This window comes from Physeter macrocephalus, chromosome 8 (assembly GCF_002837175.3).
Source record: "Physeter macrocephalus isolate SW-GA chromosome 8, ASM283717v5, whole genome shotgun sequence".
Lineage (NCBI taxonomy): Eukaryota > Metazoa > Chordata > Mammalia > Artiodactyla > Physeteridae > Physeter > Physeter macrocephalus.
Window position 1 is genome coordinate 1,058,100 of NC_041221.1, and position 16,868 is coordinate 1,074,967.

At 35.3% G+C, this 16,868-nt stretch overlaps 1 protein-coding gene across 8 annotated transcripts in view; it reads right to left on the bottom strand.

The window, feature by feature from the left end:
- The window catches only part of GRIK1 (glutamate ionotropic receptor kainate type subunit 1), a 424,025-nt gene that overhangs the window by 260,871 nt on the left and 146,286 nt on the right, over positions 1 to 16,868 (bottom strand). The window lies entirely within an intron of this gene.

Here is a 16,868-nt window from a genome sequence, read left to right on the forward strand (position 1 = left end):
CCGAAAACAACAGAATACACTTTCTTCTCAGGTGCTCATGGAACATTCTCCAGGATAGATCATATCTTGGGTTACAAATCAAGCCTTGGTATATTTAAGAAAATTGAAATGTTATCAAGTATCTTTTCTGACCACAATGCTATTAGACTAGTATCAATTAGAGGAAAAACACAGTAAAAAATACAAACACATGGAGGCTAAACATTACACTGCTAAATGACCAAGAGATCACTGAAGAAATCAAAGAGGAAATCAAAAAACACCTAGAAACAAATGACAGGGAAAACACAAACCAAAACCAATGGGATGCAGCAAAAGCAGTTCTAAGAGGGAAGTCTATAGCAATACAATCCTACCTCAAGAAGCAAGAAACATCTCAAATAAATAACCTAACCTTACACCTAAAGCAATAAGAGAAAGAAGAACAAAAAGACCCCAAAGTTAGTAGAAGGAAAAGAATCATAAAGATCAGATGAGAAATAAATGAAAAAGAAATGAAGGAAATGATACCAAAGATCAATAAAACTAAAAGCTGGTTCTTTGAGAAGATGAACAAAATTAATAAACCATTAGCCAGATTCAGCAAGAAAAAAAAGGAGAAGACTCAAATCAATAGAATTAGAAGTGAAAAAGGAGAAGTAACAACTGACACGGCAGAAATACAAAGGATCATGAGAGATTGCTACAAGCAACTATATGCCAATAAAATAGACAACCTGGAAGAAATGGACAAATTCTTAGAAATGCATAACCTTCTGAGACTGAATCAGGAAGAAATAGAAAATATAAACAGTTAAATTACAAGCCCTGAAATTGAGACTGTGATTAAAAATCTTCCAACAAACAAAAGCCCAGAACACCTAGAAACAAATGACAGGGAAAACACAAACCAAAACCAATGGGATGCAGCAAAAGCAGTTCTAAGAGGGAAGTCTATAGCAATACAAATATCAAAACCAAAGATGTCACAATAACAGAAAACTACAGGCCAATACCACTGATGAACATAGAGGCAAAAATCCTCAACAAAATACTAGCAAACAGAAACCAAGAGCACAGTTAAAGGATCATACCCCATGATCAAGTGGGGATTACCCAGGAAAGCAAGGATCCTTCAATATATACAAATCAATCAATGTGGTACACCATATTCACAAATTGAAGGAGAAAAACCATATGATCCTCTTAATAGATGCAGGAAAAGCTTTTGATGAAATTCAATACCAATTTATGATAAAAACTCTCCAGAAAGTAGGCACAGAGGGACATTACCTCAACATAATAAGGGCCATATATGACAAAACCACAGCCAGGGCATCATTCTCAGTGGTGAAAACTGAAACCATTTCCATTAAGATCAGGAGCAAGACAAGTGTGTCCACTCTCACCACTATTATTCAACATAGTTTTGGAAGTTTTAACCACAGCAATGAGACAAAAAAGAAATAAAAGGAATCCCAATCGGAAAAGAAGAAGTAAAACTGTCACTGTTTGCAGATGACATGATACTATACATAGAGAATCCTAAAGATGCTACCAGAAAACCACTAGAGCTAATCAATGAATTTGGTAAAGTAGCAGGATACAAAATTAATGCACAGAAGTCTCTTGTATTCCTATACACTAAGGAGGAAAAATCTGAAAGAAAAAATTAATGAAACGTTTCCATTTATCATTGCAACATAAAGAACAAAATACCCTGGAATAAGCCTACCTGAGGAGACAAAAGACCTGTATGCAGAAAACTATAAGACACTGATGAAAGAAATTAAATATGGTACAAACAGATGGAGAGATATACCATGTTCTTGGATTGGAAGAATCAACATTGTGAAAATGACTCTACTACCCAAAGCAATCTACAGATTCAATGCAATCCCTATCAAACTACCCATGGCATTTTTCACAGAGCTAGAACAAAAAATTTCACAATTTGTTTGGAAACACAAAAGACCCTGAAGAGCCAAAGCAATCTTGAGAAAGAAAAACAGAACTGGAAGAATCAGGCTCCCGGACTTTGGACTCTACTACAAAGCTACAGTAATGAAGAGAGTATGGTACTGACACAAAAACAGAAGTATAGATCAATGGAACAGTATAGAAAGCCCAGAGATGAACACACGCACATATGCTCACCTTATCTTTGACAAAGGAGGCAAGAATACAAAATGGAGAAAAGAAAGCCTCTTCAATAAATGGTGCTGGGAAAAATGGACAGCTACACATAAAAGAATGAAATTAGTACACTCCCTAACATCATACACAATAATAAACTCAAAATGGACTAAAACTTAAAAGTAAGGCCAGACACTATAAAACTCTTACAGGGAAACTTAGGCAGAACACTCTATGACATAAATTACAGCAAGTTCCTTTTTGACTTACTTCCTAGAGAAATGGCAATAAAAACAAAAATAAATAAATGGGACCTAATGAAACGTAAAAGCTTTTGCACAGCAAAGGAGAACATAAACAAGATGAAACGACAACTCTCAGAATGGGAGAAAGTATTTGCAAATGAAGCAACTGACAAAGGATTAGTCTCCAAAATTTACAAGCAGCTCATGCAGCTCAATATCAAAAAAACAAACAACCCAATCCAAAAATGGGCAGAAGACCTAAATAGACATTTCTCCAAAGAAGACATACAGATTGCCAACAAACATATGAAAGGATGCTCAGCATCACTAATCATTAGAGAAATGCAAATCAAAACTGCAATGAGGTATCACCTCACACCAGTCAGAATGGCCATCACCAAAAAATCTAGAAACAATAAATGCTGGAGAGGGATGGAGAAAAGGGTATCCTCTTGCCCTGTTGGTGGATATTTAAATTGATGCAACCTCTATGGAGAACATTAAGGAGGTTCCTTAAAAAACTAAAAATAGAACTACCATAAGACCTAGCAATCCCACTACTGGGCATATTCGCTGAGAAAACCATAATTCAAAAACAGTGATGTACTACAATGTTTATTGTAGGTCTATTTACAGTGGCCAGGACATGGAAGCAACTGAAGTGTCCATTGACAGATGAATGGACAAAGAAGATGTGGCACATATATACAATGGAATATTACTCAGCCATAAAAAGGAACAAAACTGAATTATTTGTAGTGATGTGGATGGACATAGTCTGTCATACAGAGTGAAGTAAATCAGAAAGAGAAAAACAAATACCATATGCTAACACATATATATGGAATCTAAGAAAAAGAAAATGATTCTGAAGAACCTAGAGGCAGGACAGGAATAAAGATACAGACATAGAGAATGGACTTGAGGACATGGGGAGGAGGAAGGATAAGCTGGGACAAAGTGAGAGAGTGGCATTGACATATATACACTACCAAATGTAAAATAGAAAGCTGGTGGGAAGCTGCCACATAGCACAGGGAGATCAGCTCAGTGGTTTGTGACCACCTAGAGGGGTGGGATAGGGAGGGTGGGAGGCAGACACAAGAGGGAGGGTATATGGGGATATATGTATATGTATAGCTGATTCACTTTGTTATAAAGAAGAAACTAACACACCATTGTAAAGCAATTATACTCCAGTACAGATGTTTAAAAAAAAAATAAATAAAAACAAAAGAAAACAAAACAAAAAAAACCAAATAAGATATAAGGATGTAATGTAGAGCACAGACAAAATAGTCAGTATTATATAATCACCTTATGTGGAGTATAATTTATAAAAATATTAAATCACTATGTTGTACACCTGAAACTAATATAATACTTAACTATACTTCACTAAAATAAAAATTTTAAAAAAGAAAAAGAATAGATACATGTATATGTATAACTGAGTAACTTTGCTGTACACCTGAAAATATCACATTGTTAATAACTATACTCCAAAATAAAATAAAAAGTAAAAAAAAAGAAAAGAAATACAAATGAATGAAAGACAGATACAAAAGTGTACAAAATGTATGGTGCTTCTACTATTTTTTTTTTTAATAACAAACTAATCTATGGGGTTTGAAGTCATAATATTGGTTACTCCTAATGAAAGGGTGATGGCTGGGAGGGGAGCATGAGAGAGGTTTCTGGGGTTCTTACAATGAACTTGATTTGGGTGACATTTAAATGCATATGTTCAGTTTGTAAAGTTCAAATTTCACCCTTATTTGTGCACTTTTCTGTACATATGTCATAATCTCTCTTAAAAATTTAGGCAAAAAAGCAACTTGACAAAATCCAACCAAGTAAGACAAGATTCAAAATAAAGAACTCAGTAGGGGGTATCTAAGGAGAGAAATTCTTAGTTCCCACTGAATCTACTTAGATACAGAACTAAGGCTAAACTACCGTTAAAAAACAGAAATGTATCAACTGCAACAATCTAAATTTATATAGTAAAATTCAGTTTCTATTATTCTATCACACGAAAACAGCTAGATAGGTCTTCACCAAATTTAGATGGCATTATATATTTGGGGCAATCTGACTTCAACTATAGGCTACATGGTGTAAATTTTTTAATATATTTTATTTTTTTACAGTAGGTCCTTTTTGGTTATCTATTTTAAGTATAGCAGTGTGTACATGTCAGTACTTGTATTATTATTATTTGAAAGGTCTTCATGTGGGCAAAGGCTGAGCTAATATCACTGACCTCAGTTTCTCATTTTTTAGTAATTAGTAGCTGCTTGATAAACAATTTATTGAATAAATGTTAATGTTTGTCATATATTTTTGCAGTTTTTATTGTTTGCTTTTAAATTTTATTTTGTTGATTTTTGCTACATATCTCTATCTCTAACTACATATATTTTGACATAATCAGTCTTTTTCCCTATGATATTTCACTGTCATGTATTTTTAGTCCTCTTTATTCCCAAAAGTATAAGCATATTTGAGGCCTATTTTATTCTAGTACTTTTGTAGTTTTATATTTTAACATTAAGTTTTCCAATCCATGAAGAATGAACTTCGTGAGATTAGTGAAATAGGATCTTGGTTTACATTTTTCCAACCACTTTTATTGACTAGTCTGTCTTTTATATATAAGATCACAATTATATTATACTAAATTCCTATGCATACTGGATCTATTTAAGAATTCTATAATAACTTCCACTAATCTGTTACTTAGGCTATCTTTCTTATAATTTTGATTTTCTTTACTTTGAATACATAACACAGTCATATGGTCCAAAATTCAGAAGACACCAAAGGGTATACAGGAAAATGTTTTTCCTATCCTGTTACCCATTACCTTACCGATCAAGTCTTACAAGCAAACAACTGGGGACCTGACCATTCTTTTGGAAAAAAATAGTATATTACAGGGATTGTTATGCATCTTACCTTTTCTAAAGCTTAACAATAAATCCTGCTATGTCAGTACAAAGGAGCTTCTTCAATTGTTTTATTGCATGAATGGAACATAATATATTCAGTCTCCTATTGATGGATGCTAGTTTTTTTCCAAACTTTTGCTGCTACAAAAAATGCTGGAATCAATAACCTTGTAACAAACTTCTTTTTGCATTTGTGAGTATATGTGAAGCATATTTCTAGAAGGGTGATTACTAGGTCAAAGGGTAAATGCATTTGTATTTCTAGCAGACATTGACAAATGGCCCTCCATAGAGGTTGCTCTAACTTTTATGTAGTAGTTGCTATATTTTGTAGTAATTGTTTAGTAGTAGTTTTGTTTTGTAGTTGTTTATTCTATCAATAATGGATGAAAATGTCTACCTCCATCTTCTCATACACGTGCTGTGTCTGTTATTTGGTAGCATTATATTTTTACCTAGGTTACTTTTAAATACCATTACATAATTAAATAGCAAACTTTTTTTTTAATTCAGAGATTTATGGGCTATGAGACATTTCTATTTAATGAAACATTCCAGGCATAGGAAATCTTTTGAATTTTCATTTTAATTTAAGTATGCACTCATTTTAGTATCTGTAGTTGTTTATCTTGTCTACTTCTAGTATGATTTACAGATATAAAGATTAAATATGGACTGTTCATTGTTTAATTAATACTATCTAATGCACATCTATTTCTCACACGTCTAATACATTCTTTCTGACAATGCCTTGAATGTTTGAAATTTTGTGAGTTTCAACTCTAAAATTTAGATGTTTTAGTAAATTAGAGTATAATACCAAAGAGAAAATGAAGAAAAAAGGTTAGAAATCAAAGATCTTCCCAAGTTGTCTGATTCTTATCTCTAAAGGTACTTTTATCTCATGAGCAGAATATGGGAAGTGTCATGTAGGAAAAAAGTAAACAAACAAGTCTTCAAATAAATGCTACTCAGGACAAATAATAATTTGGCTTATGGTTTTAGTGATTATTATCAAATTGCAACAAGAAAAACATGGAATGTATGGTCAAGTCACAACCAGTTCAGAAATGATTCCCTCTGACATGAAATGTTTCTAGTCCATTTTAAGATGTGTAATTATATTTTTAAAAATTCTACCTAACAAAACATTGGTAGCATACCATTTTCTAAAGAGAGACTTGTCCTAAATACTTCTATCAGAATATACTTAGCCTGCTCAATAGATTAGAATTCACTTTGAGGATTTATTTTCACTTTTAGAAAACTACTTCATTTTGTATTATTTTACTTTGGTTTCCAGCCATATCATACTCCTGCAAAGAGTGAAGTCCAAAATTAAGGCATTGTCAGTACTGTACTCCCTCTGAAGGCTCTAGGGGAGGATCCTCCCTGGCCTCGTCTAGTCTCTGGTGGCTCCAGGCATCTCTGGTGGCTCCAGGCCTCCCTTGGCTTGTGGCTGCATCACTCCCGTCTCTGCCTCCATCTTCACACGGCCTACTTCTTTCTGTCTCTCCCCTGTGTGTCTCTTATATGGACATTTGTCATTGGATTTAGAGCCCATTTGGAAAATCCAAGATAAATCTCATTTCAAGACCTTTAATTATATATGTAAAGACCCTTTTTCCAAAAAAATTAAAAAGTCACATTTAAAGATTCTGGGGCTTAGAATGTGAACATATTTTGGGGGGAGGGCACCTTCAACCCAACTGCACTCCTATTTTGATTTCTATCACTATAGTTAAGTTTTGCCTGTTCTAGAACTTTATAAAAATGGAATAATACTTATACCCATCTCTGTGTCTGGCTTCTTTCACTGTTTTCTTTTTTTAAAAGAAATCTGCACAGAAGAGTCTTCTGGAACATCTCTACAATTAATCTCGTTCCCTGTGAGACCAGAAGGACCTGAACAGAGCAATGATGACTCCGTTTGTCTATGGATGATAAAATCTGGCAACTTCTGCAGAGCATTTGCCAGTCCAGCCTTCCCATCTAGCACATCTTAGAGCAAAATCCTACATTTGCTCTAGGGATTTTAACATGAGATTTCTCAGTTCTAGGAGAATTGGTATATAGGAATTGAACTCACTCCCACTAAACTGTCGTATAAGAGTGCCTCCGAAGGAATCAATTGAGGTATAGCCTTTCTTTGAATAATAATATCCTCAAAGTCACAAATATAAAGAGGCTCTTTCATAGCTCTAGATTCAGCTCTTTTCATTTACCTGAGATTCATTGTAATGCATTTGTTTCCTCCTCTTTAATGGATGGATATTGATTCCCTAAAATTTAAATTTTGTTTCAAATACATATTTATGATATCATTGTCTGCATTCAAGCAGGCGATTTTAAGATGATCTATAAGTATAACCATGCAAATCCATTGCTCAAGTGAATTCTGCCAAGATATTTCTCATTAATCTTGTGAACATTGCAGGTGCGTTTATTAATACAGAGGACTTTGTGTTAGAATGCCATGATCCTTTCTGACATACTAAGGCATTTTTAACTTGCTCTTATCATTGAAAGCCTCTCTTTTTCAAAAATATTAGATAACTCTAGGTTGTTAAGCAACCTAAAGTTATTTAGGGGTGCAAGGACGAGCAGGAGGGGTTATTAATCTTATTCAAACACCTAGCTAATTTTCAAAGGATCCAAGCACCACCACAAATGAGAAGATTCATGGACTATCTGGGGGGAAGATAATTTCCTGTGTTTTTAATTGATCCTCTGTTACTTTTCTCTTGACAGATATAGCTCACTAATGGAATTTGCCTAGTGCCACCATTATTAGAAATGTCAGTGTGACATTTGATTAATCTAGTCTATTTAGACTTGGAACACAAACCATGTATTTATTCGAACAACATAATTAATTACTATTCCTTCTTTTTGTTTTCAATATAGTTAACATTTCCATCTTTAGCCTATATGTGCATTATACCTTTTCAGTAGGTCAGGTCCATTCCATGGATCCTGTCTATGAGATACCACAGACTGGTAGAACATCAGAAACTTGAATCAATTTTGTTACCGGTTTCATTTAAATTTTAATTGGATTTCTTTGGTGATTTCTAGCGCTAGGAATTGAGTGCAGGGTTTTATGACTCCCTTCGCTTTAGGGTTCCTCACTTTGTTTCTAATTTTCCATAGGTTCCTAAGAGAAACCACTTCTTAAACACTACTGTTTTTTTTCAGCAAATTTTCCCAGTCTGCGTTAATACTGTATAGTTTTATTCATTCATTCATTCAATCTTTTGTTAGGTCATTCAGTCATCTAACAAATAATTAAAGGTAATAATAGTACAGTAGGGAATAAAAGATACAAAGTCCCTGCCTACTTGAGCTTACATTTTAGTGAAGGGAGTAGAAGCCAAATCAAGCCAAAGTCTATAATTATGATAAGTGCCATGTAGTGAAATGTAGCAGGATGAGGAGCTTGGAGGGGTGAGTTGTTATGAGGAAGAGTAATTGTTTTATTATATAAAGGTGGTCAAGATAGGCTTTGTGAAATGATGGCATTTGAGTAGACATCTGAAAACAATGAGGGAGAAAGCTGTGTAGATATCTTGGAGAAGAGCGGTCCAGGCAGAGGGTGAGCAAACCCAGAAGTCTTGGAGGGGGAACATGCCTAGCATGGAGCCTGAGGAGGCCATTGAGCACAAGTGGGATGGGTTAGAGATAACTCAGATAGTTGGTGCAAGTCAGATCACGTAGGGCCTTGTAGACCACTGAAAAATACTAGGTTTTACTTTGGGTGAATTAGAAAGCCACTGGAAGTGACCATGTTAACTTAACCTGAGCCCTGTGCTCCTGGAAATCAGCAACGGTTCAAGAAATAATTTCTATTTGTAATATTTTTCTATAACAAAACGAGTAGCACTAGGAAAGGAGGTTTTATTTTGTAAACAATCATCTGTGACCTCAGACATTCTCTGGTTAATATTTTAGTAAGCTCACAGACGATTTCTCCAAGATCATGTGTGAGGGGTGGTGCATGTTGAGATTTAAATTGGCATAAAGCTGCACACTTTGTCTAGTTCTGATTTTGTTTTTTAATATAGTGTACCAATTTTGTGACTGTAATCATGTGAAAGTCCAGTTGAAATGAAAATTATGTCTGACCTCCAGATCAAAGAATTTATGTTAAAATAAAGTGTGAATAAAAATCTCATATCAAATGTCAAGCTTTTACATGAGAATGGTTTTCTCCAAGAACATATAAAAGTCAATGAAATCCCTCTTCTTTTGTATCCTGGGAAATGGCTTACTGCAAAGAATGGCTTACTTCCCCTCATGATTAAGATAAGACTCGGGGATGATGTCCTTGTTTACTTAGGGAAAGGCCAGATACTGACCCTCCCCATTCTCATTCCTTGTCTCATAAATGATTTGCTGAACTATTTGTCCCCTCTGACCAATTGGAACAAAATGCCTGTTGACCAAACTTTAAAGTTTCTCTCTTCATCACATGGTCCTGACTGGACTCACCCCTAAGGCAAAACAAACATAGCAATTCAGAACAATCTCTTCTTAATGACCTCTCCTGAAAATTGTTCACAAGGAAAGACATCTCCCACTCAGCTGTCCCATCAAACTATCTGCTTATCCCACTCTCTCAGGCCTGCCTCTTTCTTGCCTGATTTATTCCTCTTCATAAAAGAAAAGCCCTTTTCTGCTTGACTTTGATTTGTTTGCAGACCTCATGGTCTGGGCTTTCTCCCTGTTGCAATAGCCCCCTCCCTCTATAGCAGTATCTCCCTTCCTTTAGTGCAATCGTCTTTTTGAAAACTTTTTTCTTAAGTCCAGATTTGTTTTTTATTTGATAGAGGTTTTGAGCAGAGGAGGGACATGGTGGTGGTTTATGAATAAAGGCTCAACATGGGTGCTGAGTAGAGGAAAGTATGTAGAAATGTATAGAGGCACAAGGGAGCTAGTGGGGAGATTACTATTTATTTGCACGCCAGGGAATTTTGCGAGGTTAATTATAAAACCTCCAGTGTTTGCTAAGAATTTGTCCTGCCTACAGGCTATGTTTGGTGCTCAAAAATTAAATTTTTGTGAAGCTCATAGATAAATGAAGATTGCTGGGTGGAGCAGGCAAGCTGAGTGACATGCTCACATAAGTCTCCTTTTGCCATATTTGAGATTGATGTTTTCAGTGGGAAGGCACAGGGAATGATGTAAGTTAAGATGTACAACATGATGAATGTCCAACTTAGAAGAGTCATCTTATTCACCATTTTTTTTACTCCACAAATGTTTAGTAGATACCTCTTACAGATTCCACGTTCTAGGAAACTGCAGTCAAGAAAGACCCACACTTTTGGGAGATATGTATTCTAGTTAGGGGATATGATTCTAAATAACTAGTCAGTTTTAAAGAGGTGAAGATCGTAGTAGGAAGGAAGTAAACAGAGTTATAGAATAATAGCTGAGGAGGATGGGGACCAAATTTAAATTGGTTGGTCTGAGGAAGCCTCTCTGATTAGGTGACCCTGGAGCTGAGAAGTAGCTGGAATAGTTAGTGCGAAAGTCTTGAGAGGTCAACAATTGAATACAGTCCAGGAATAAGACGTAGGTCATTGTGGGGATCTGGAAGAAAGTGTGATGTGATCTCTGGTCAAACAGAGGAGCTGGGTCCAGATCCTGTGGGACCTTGTAAGACATGGTAAGGAGGTGAAATTTTATTCTAAGTGAGATGGAAAGCCAGAAAAATCTGTGAGACACTGATGCTGGAGACTCTTCTTCCTACTAGAATTTTTCCAGGAGCAGAGAGGGTAAAAAATGGGATGAGGGAGTATTGCTTGGTACCAACAACTGGGAAAAGAATATTGCTTTACACAAATGGAATAGTTACTTCAGTGAGTGTTATAACTTCTGTTGAATTCCAGCCTAGGCCTATCAGATTCAGTTCTACACAAATATGAGGGAGAGATGGAGAAGGAAAGGGAAAGTTTGGGGGAGAGAAAATGAGAAGAGAAGGGAGAGGGAACAATTTAAATAGCATGGTTCAGGTAATTCAATAAGATTGAAAGGATAAATGAATGATGTTGACCCTTTGAAAAGGAAGCATCAAGGATTTTAATGAATTTTCAGCCTTGGTAAAGAAGGGAAATTCATTCTTCAGGTGAGTAGGTAACTGATTAGTGACAGTTTTGTATTAGTCTAGTAAAAGCAGTTGAAAGCCCTGGAGAAAGATCAACTAATGAAGAGTTGGAGGCCTGATAATACACTATATAGGAGAGGATGAAAATAACCATAAATAGAAAGAACTGACAAGTTAAAATTTTGATATATTTGTTGAAATGGTTTTCTTTTCTATTTTATAGCAGATTTCTTTCATATTTGTCTTCTAACATTTTTTTAAACATCTTTATTGGAGTATAACTGCTTTACAATGTTGTGTTAGATTATGTTGTATAACAAGGTGAATCAGCTATACATATACATACATCCCCATATCTCCTCCCTCTTGCATCTCCCTCCCACCCTCCCTATCCCACCTCTCTAGGTGGTCACAAAGCACGGGAGCTGATCTACCTGTGCTATGTGGCTGCTTCCCATGAGCTATCTGTTTTACATTTAGTAGTGTATATATGTCCATGCTACTCTCTCACTTTGTCCCAGCTTACCCTTCCCCCTCCCCATGTTGTTGAAATGTTTTAATCAGAAAACTCTTAAATAAATAAATTTCTGATTATGAGCTCTCTCCATAGAACTACATACTCACAATATTATAAATATAATATTTACACATGTTAATGGACTGGATTATATATTGCAAAACCATATATTTGGGACTTTTTGGGTCATTCATGGGATTTTTTCAACTGATTATATACAATTTTTGCTTTATTTTCAGTTTTAAGAATATAATCTTCCTAAATTAGAACTGCTAATTTATAACATTGTTGATAGGGAAAAATACGTTTCAAGTTTTAATAAAATGATTTAATATACATTTTGGAATTTAATTAATTTGTAAATTGGAAACCAACTTAATGTAAGTTATATATATATATAATATACATTTATTATAAATTCTAAAATTTATATATATGCATACATGTATATATTTTTGGCTTGGGTAGCTACAACTTTTGAGTTTATTGGAATAAGATGCATTTTCCCTTTGTTGCATCTGAAAGAGAATGAAAGGATCCTTGTGGTTGCCGTGATTATATGAAAAATATTGGAATTATGAAGTCAGTGTTAGGTAAGTGCTCATGACCACCATTATTTTAAATTTCTTATGGGGAAAGGTGAGAGAAATACTTTCTGAAGGTGCATTTACTCTTTAGGGGCACTGGTTTGTCATTCCCCAACATTATGAAGTAATTTCCTAAAAGGCACGGCCCTCTCAACATGTGAAATCCTAGAGAATCACCAAAAGCAAGTTTTGTCCTAGGTGCACAGTAGGAACTCCATAAATGTATTCTGAATGGCTACAATTTGAACAGCTGGTGCTGATGATTATGATTTAACTGTAACCAAAATGTCCATTATGGTTAATTAAATATGCCTACTCTGAAATGTTCCCTTCACTTGGCTCAATGCAACACAATGCACAGACTTCCAAGGCATTGTGCAGACTCACTGCTAAGGTTGTAGTGCATATTGCAAAGCAAATCTATTCCTATTCATGATGTGTCTTGGTATGAAAGTGACTGTAAAGGTGTAAACAGCCACATTAGCAGCAGTTATGAAACTTAAATTTATAGCATAAAGAGTAATTGTTTTACCTGCAGAGAAAATAATACGTGCTTTTAAATTTTTAATGTTTCCTTAGGATATGGGTGGAATAATTTCTACTTTTGTCTCAGTAGCACTTAGTGTAATCAAATCTATTTAATGTCACTATTTCTTATTATTCTACATCAATTAATGCACCTCCTTTGCTTGTTAGCACATCCAATTATCCCTGTTATACTCAGGTTGTAAATGAAAGCTGGTCTATGTAAATGGCCCAGAAAAGCAACACACAGAAGCATGTTAGAGGGCAGCTATCCTTAATATATACACATACCACATCATTGTACTCAGACCTAGCATGCGATACAACATACGGGATCAAGGAAATTGAGCCAGATGACATGAGCACAAGATGACATTGATTATGGATATCCATGATAGGCACATCTTTGCATGTGTGTAATGTGAATTACAATTATATTACAGTTTAGGGCCACAGCCTTGGACAACCACGGGGGACAACCACTCAAAGTGTAATCCATGTGAACGGTTACCTCTGGAGTTCTACAGTGTATCTCCTGGAGTTGCATATGATAACCCTGATATAGATAATGCACCAGTGACAGTATATTGTCACTGGTGATGACTCTTCTCTCTCTTTCCTTTCTATTTCTTCTAATGTTTCCTCCTGGTTCTCTTCCTCCTCCTTTTTCTTGTTTGTTTGTTTTCCCCTCTCTATTAGATACAGAAGGTGGTAGAGGAAAACAAATTGAGAAAGAAAAGAAGCCTTTTACTGGAAGGGAGATATCCAAATAATTTAGTCATTTGGTGGATAGATAAATAATTCAGGTTAACTAGAAAGTGTTAAGCTAACATCAGTGAATTAGCTGAATTAAAAAATAAAATAAGTTTTACAACAGAATACACTTTCTTCTCAAGTGCTCATGGAACATTCTCAAGGATAGATCATATCTTGGGACACAAGTCAAGCCTTGGTAAATTCAAGAAAATTGAAATCGTATCAAGTATCTTTTCCGACCACAATGCTATGAAACTAGATAAGAATTACAGGAAAAAAACTGTTAAAAAAAAACAACACATGGAGGCTAAACAATACACTAGTTAATAACCAAGAGATCACTGAAGAAATCAAAGTGGAAATAAAAAAATACCTAGAAACAAATAACAGTAAAAACACGATGACCCAAAACCTATGGGATGCAGCAAAAGCAGTTCTAAGAGGGAAGTTTATAGCAATACTATCCTACCTCAAGAAACAAGAAAAGTATCAAATAAACAACATAACCTTACACCTAAAGCAATTAAAGAAAGAAGAACAAAAGAACCCCCAAATTACCAGAAGGAAAGAAATTATAAAGATCAGATCAGAAATAAATGAAAAAGAAATGAAGAAAAGAATAGTAAAGAGCAATAAAACTAAAAGCTGGCTATTTGAGAAGATAAACAAAATTGATAAACCATTCCCCACTCATGAAGGAAAAAATGGTGAAGACTCAAATCAATAGAGCTAGAAAATAAAAAGGAGAAGTAACAAGTGGCACTGCAAAAATACAAAGGATCATGAGAGATTACTACAAGCAACTATATGCCAATCAAATGGACAACCTGGAAGAAATGGACAAAATTCTTAGAAAAGCACAAACTTCCAAGATTGAACAAGGAAGAAATAGAAAATATAAACAGACAAATCACAAGCACTGAAATTGAGACTGTGATTAAAAATCTTTCAACAAACAAAAGCCCAGGACCAGTTGGCTTCACAGGGAAATTCTATCAAACATTTAGAGAAGAGCTAAAACATATCCTTCTCAAACTCTTCGAAAATATAGCAGAGGTAGGAACACTCCCAAACTCATTCTACAATGCCACCATCACCCTGATACCAAAACCAGACAAAGATGTCACAAAGAAAGAAAACTACAAGCCAATATCACTGCTGAACATAGATGCAAAAATCCTCAACAAAATACTAGCAAACAGAATCCAAGAGCACATTAAAAGGATCATACACCATGATCAAGTGGGGTTTATCCCAGGAATGCAAGGATTCCTCAACATACCCAAATCAATCAATGTGATATACCATATTAACATATTGAAGGAGAAAAACCACATGATCTTCTCAATACATGCAGAAACACTTTTGACAAAATTCAACAGCCATTTACAATAAAAACCCTCCAGAAAGTAGGCATAAAGGGAATTTACCTCAACATAATAAAGGCCATAGAGGAAAAATCCACAGCACACATCATTCTCAATGTTTGAAAAACTTAAACCATTTCCACTAAGATCAGGAGCAAGACAAGGTTGCCCACTCTCACCACTATTATTCAACATAGTTTTGGAAGTGTAGCCACAGCAATCAGAGGTGAAAAAGAAATAAAAGGAATCCAAATCAGAAAAGAAGAAGTAAAGCTGTCACTGTATGCAGCTGACATGATACTATACATAGAGAATCCTAAAGATGCTACCAGAAAACTACTAGAGCTAATCAATGAATTTGGTAAAGTAACAGGATAAAAAATTAATGCACTGAAATCTCTTGCATTCCTATACACTAATGATGAAAAATCTGAAAGAGAAATTAAGGAAACACTCCCATTTACCATTGCAACAAAAAGAATAAAATACCCCGAAGAGCTAAAGCAATCTTGAGAAAGAAAAATGGAACTGGAAGAATCAGGCTCCCGGATTTTGGACTCTACTACAAAGCTACAGTAATGAAGAGAGTATGATTCTGGCACAGAAACCGAAATATAGCTCAATGGAACAGTATAGAAAGCCCAGAGATAAACATACACACATATGGTCACTTTATTTTTGATAAAGGAGGCAAGCATATACAATGGAGAAAAGACAGCCTCTTCAATAAGTGGTTCCGGGAAAACTGGACAGCTACATGTAAAAGAATGACATTGGAACACTCCCTTACACCATACACAAAAATAAACTCTAAATGGATTAAAGACCTAAATGTAAGGCCAGACTCTGTAAAACTCTTAGAGGAAAACAGGCGGAACACTCTACCATAGCAACACATAAATCATAGCAAGATCCTTTTTGACCCACCCCCTAGAGAAATGGCAATAAAAACAAACATAAACAAATGGGACCTAATGAAAATTAAAAGCTTTTGCACAGCAAAGGATACCATAAACAAGACAAAAAGACAACTCTGAGAATGGGAGAAAATATTTGCAAATGCAGCAACTGACAGAGGATTAATCTCCAAAATTTATTTACAATAGCCAGGACATGGAAGCAACCTAAGTGTCCACTGACTGATGAATGGATAAAGAAGATGTGGCACATATATACAATGAAATATTACTCAGCCATAAAGAGAAACGAAATTGAGTTATTTGTAGTGAGGTGGATGTACCTAGAGTCTGCCATACGGAGTGAAGTAAGTCAGAAAGAGAAAAACAAATACCGTATGCTAACACATATATATGGAAACTAAAAAAAAAAAGAGGTTCTGAAAAGTCTAGGGGCAGGACAGGATAAAGATGCAGATGTAGAGAATGGACTTGAGGACACAGGAAGGAGGAAGGGTAAGCTGGGCTGAAGTGAGAGAGTGGCATGGACATATATACACTACCAAATGTAAAATAGATAGCTAGTGGGAAGCAGCCACATAGCACGGGGAGATCAGCTTGGTGCTTTCTGACCACCTAGAGGGGTGGGATAGGGAGGGTGGGAGGGAGACACAAGAGGGAGGAGATGTGGGGATATATGTATGTGTATAGCTGATTCACTTTGTTATAAAGCAGAAACTAACACACCATTGTAAACAATTATACTCCAATAAAGATTAAAAAAAAAAAGAAAGTGG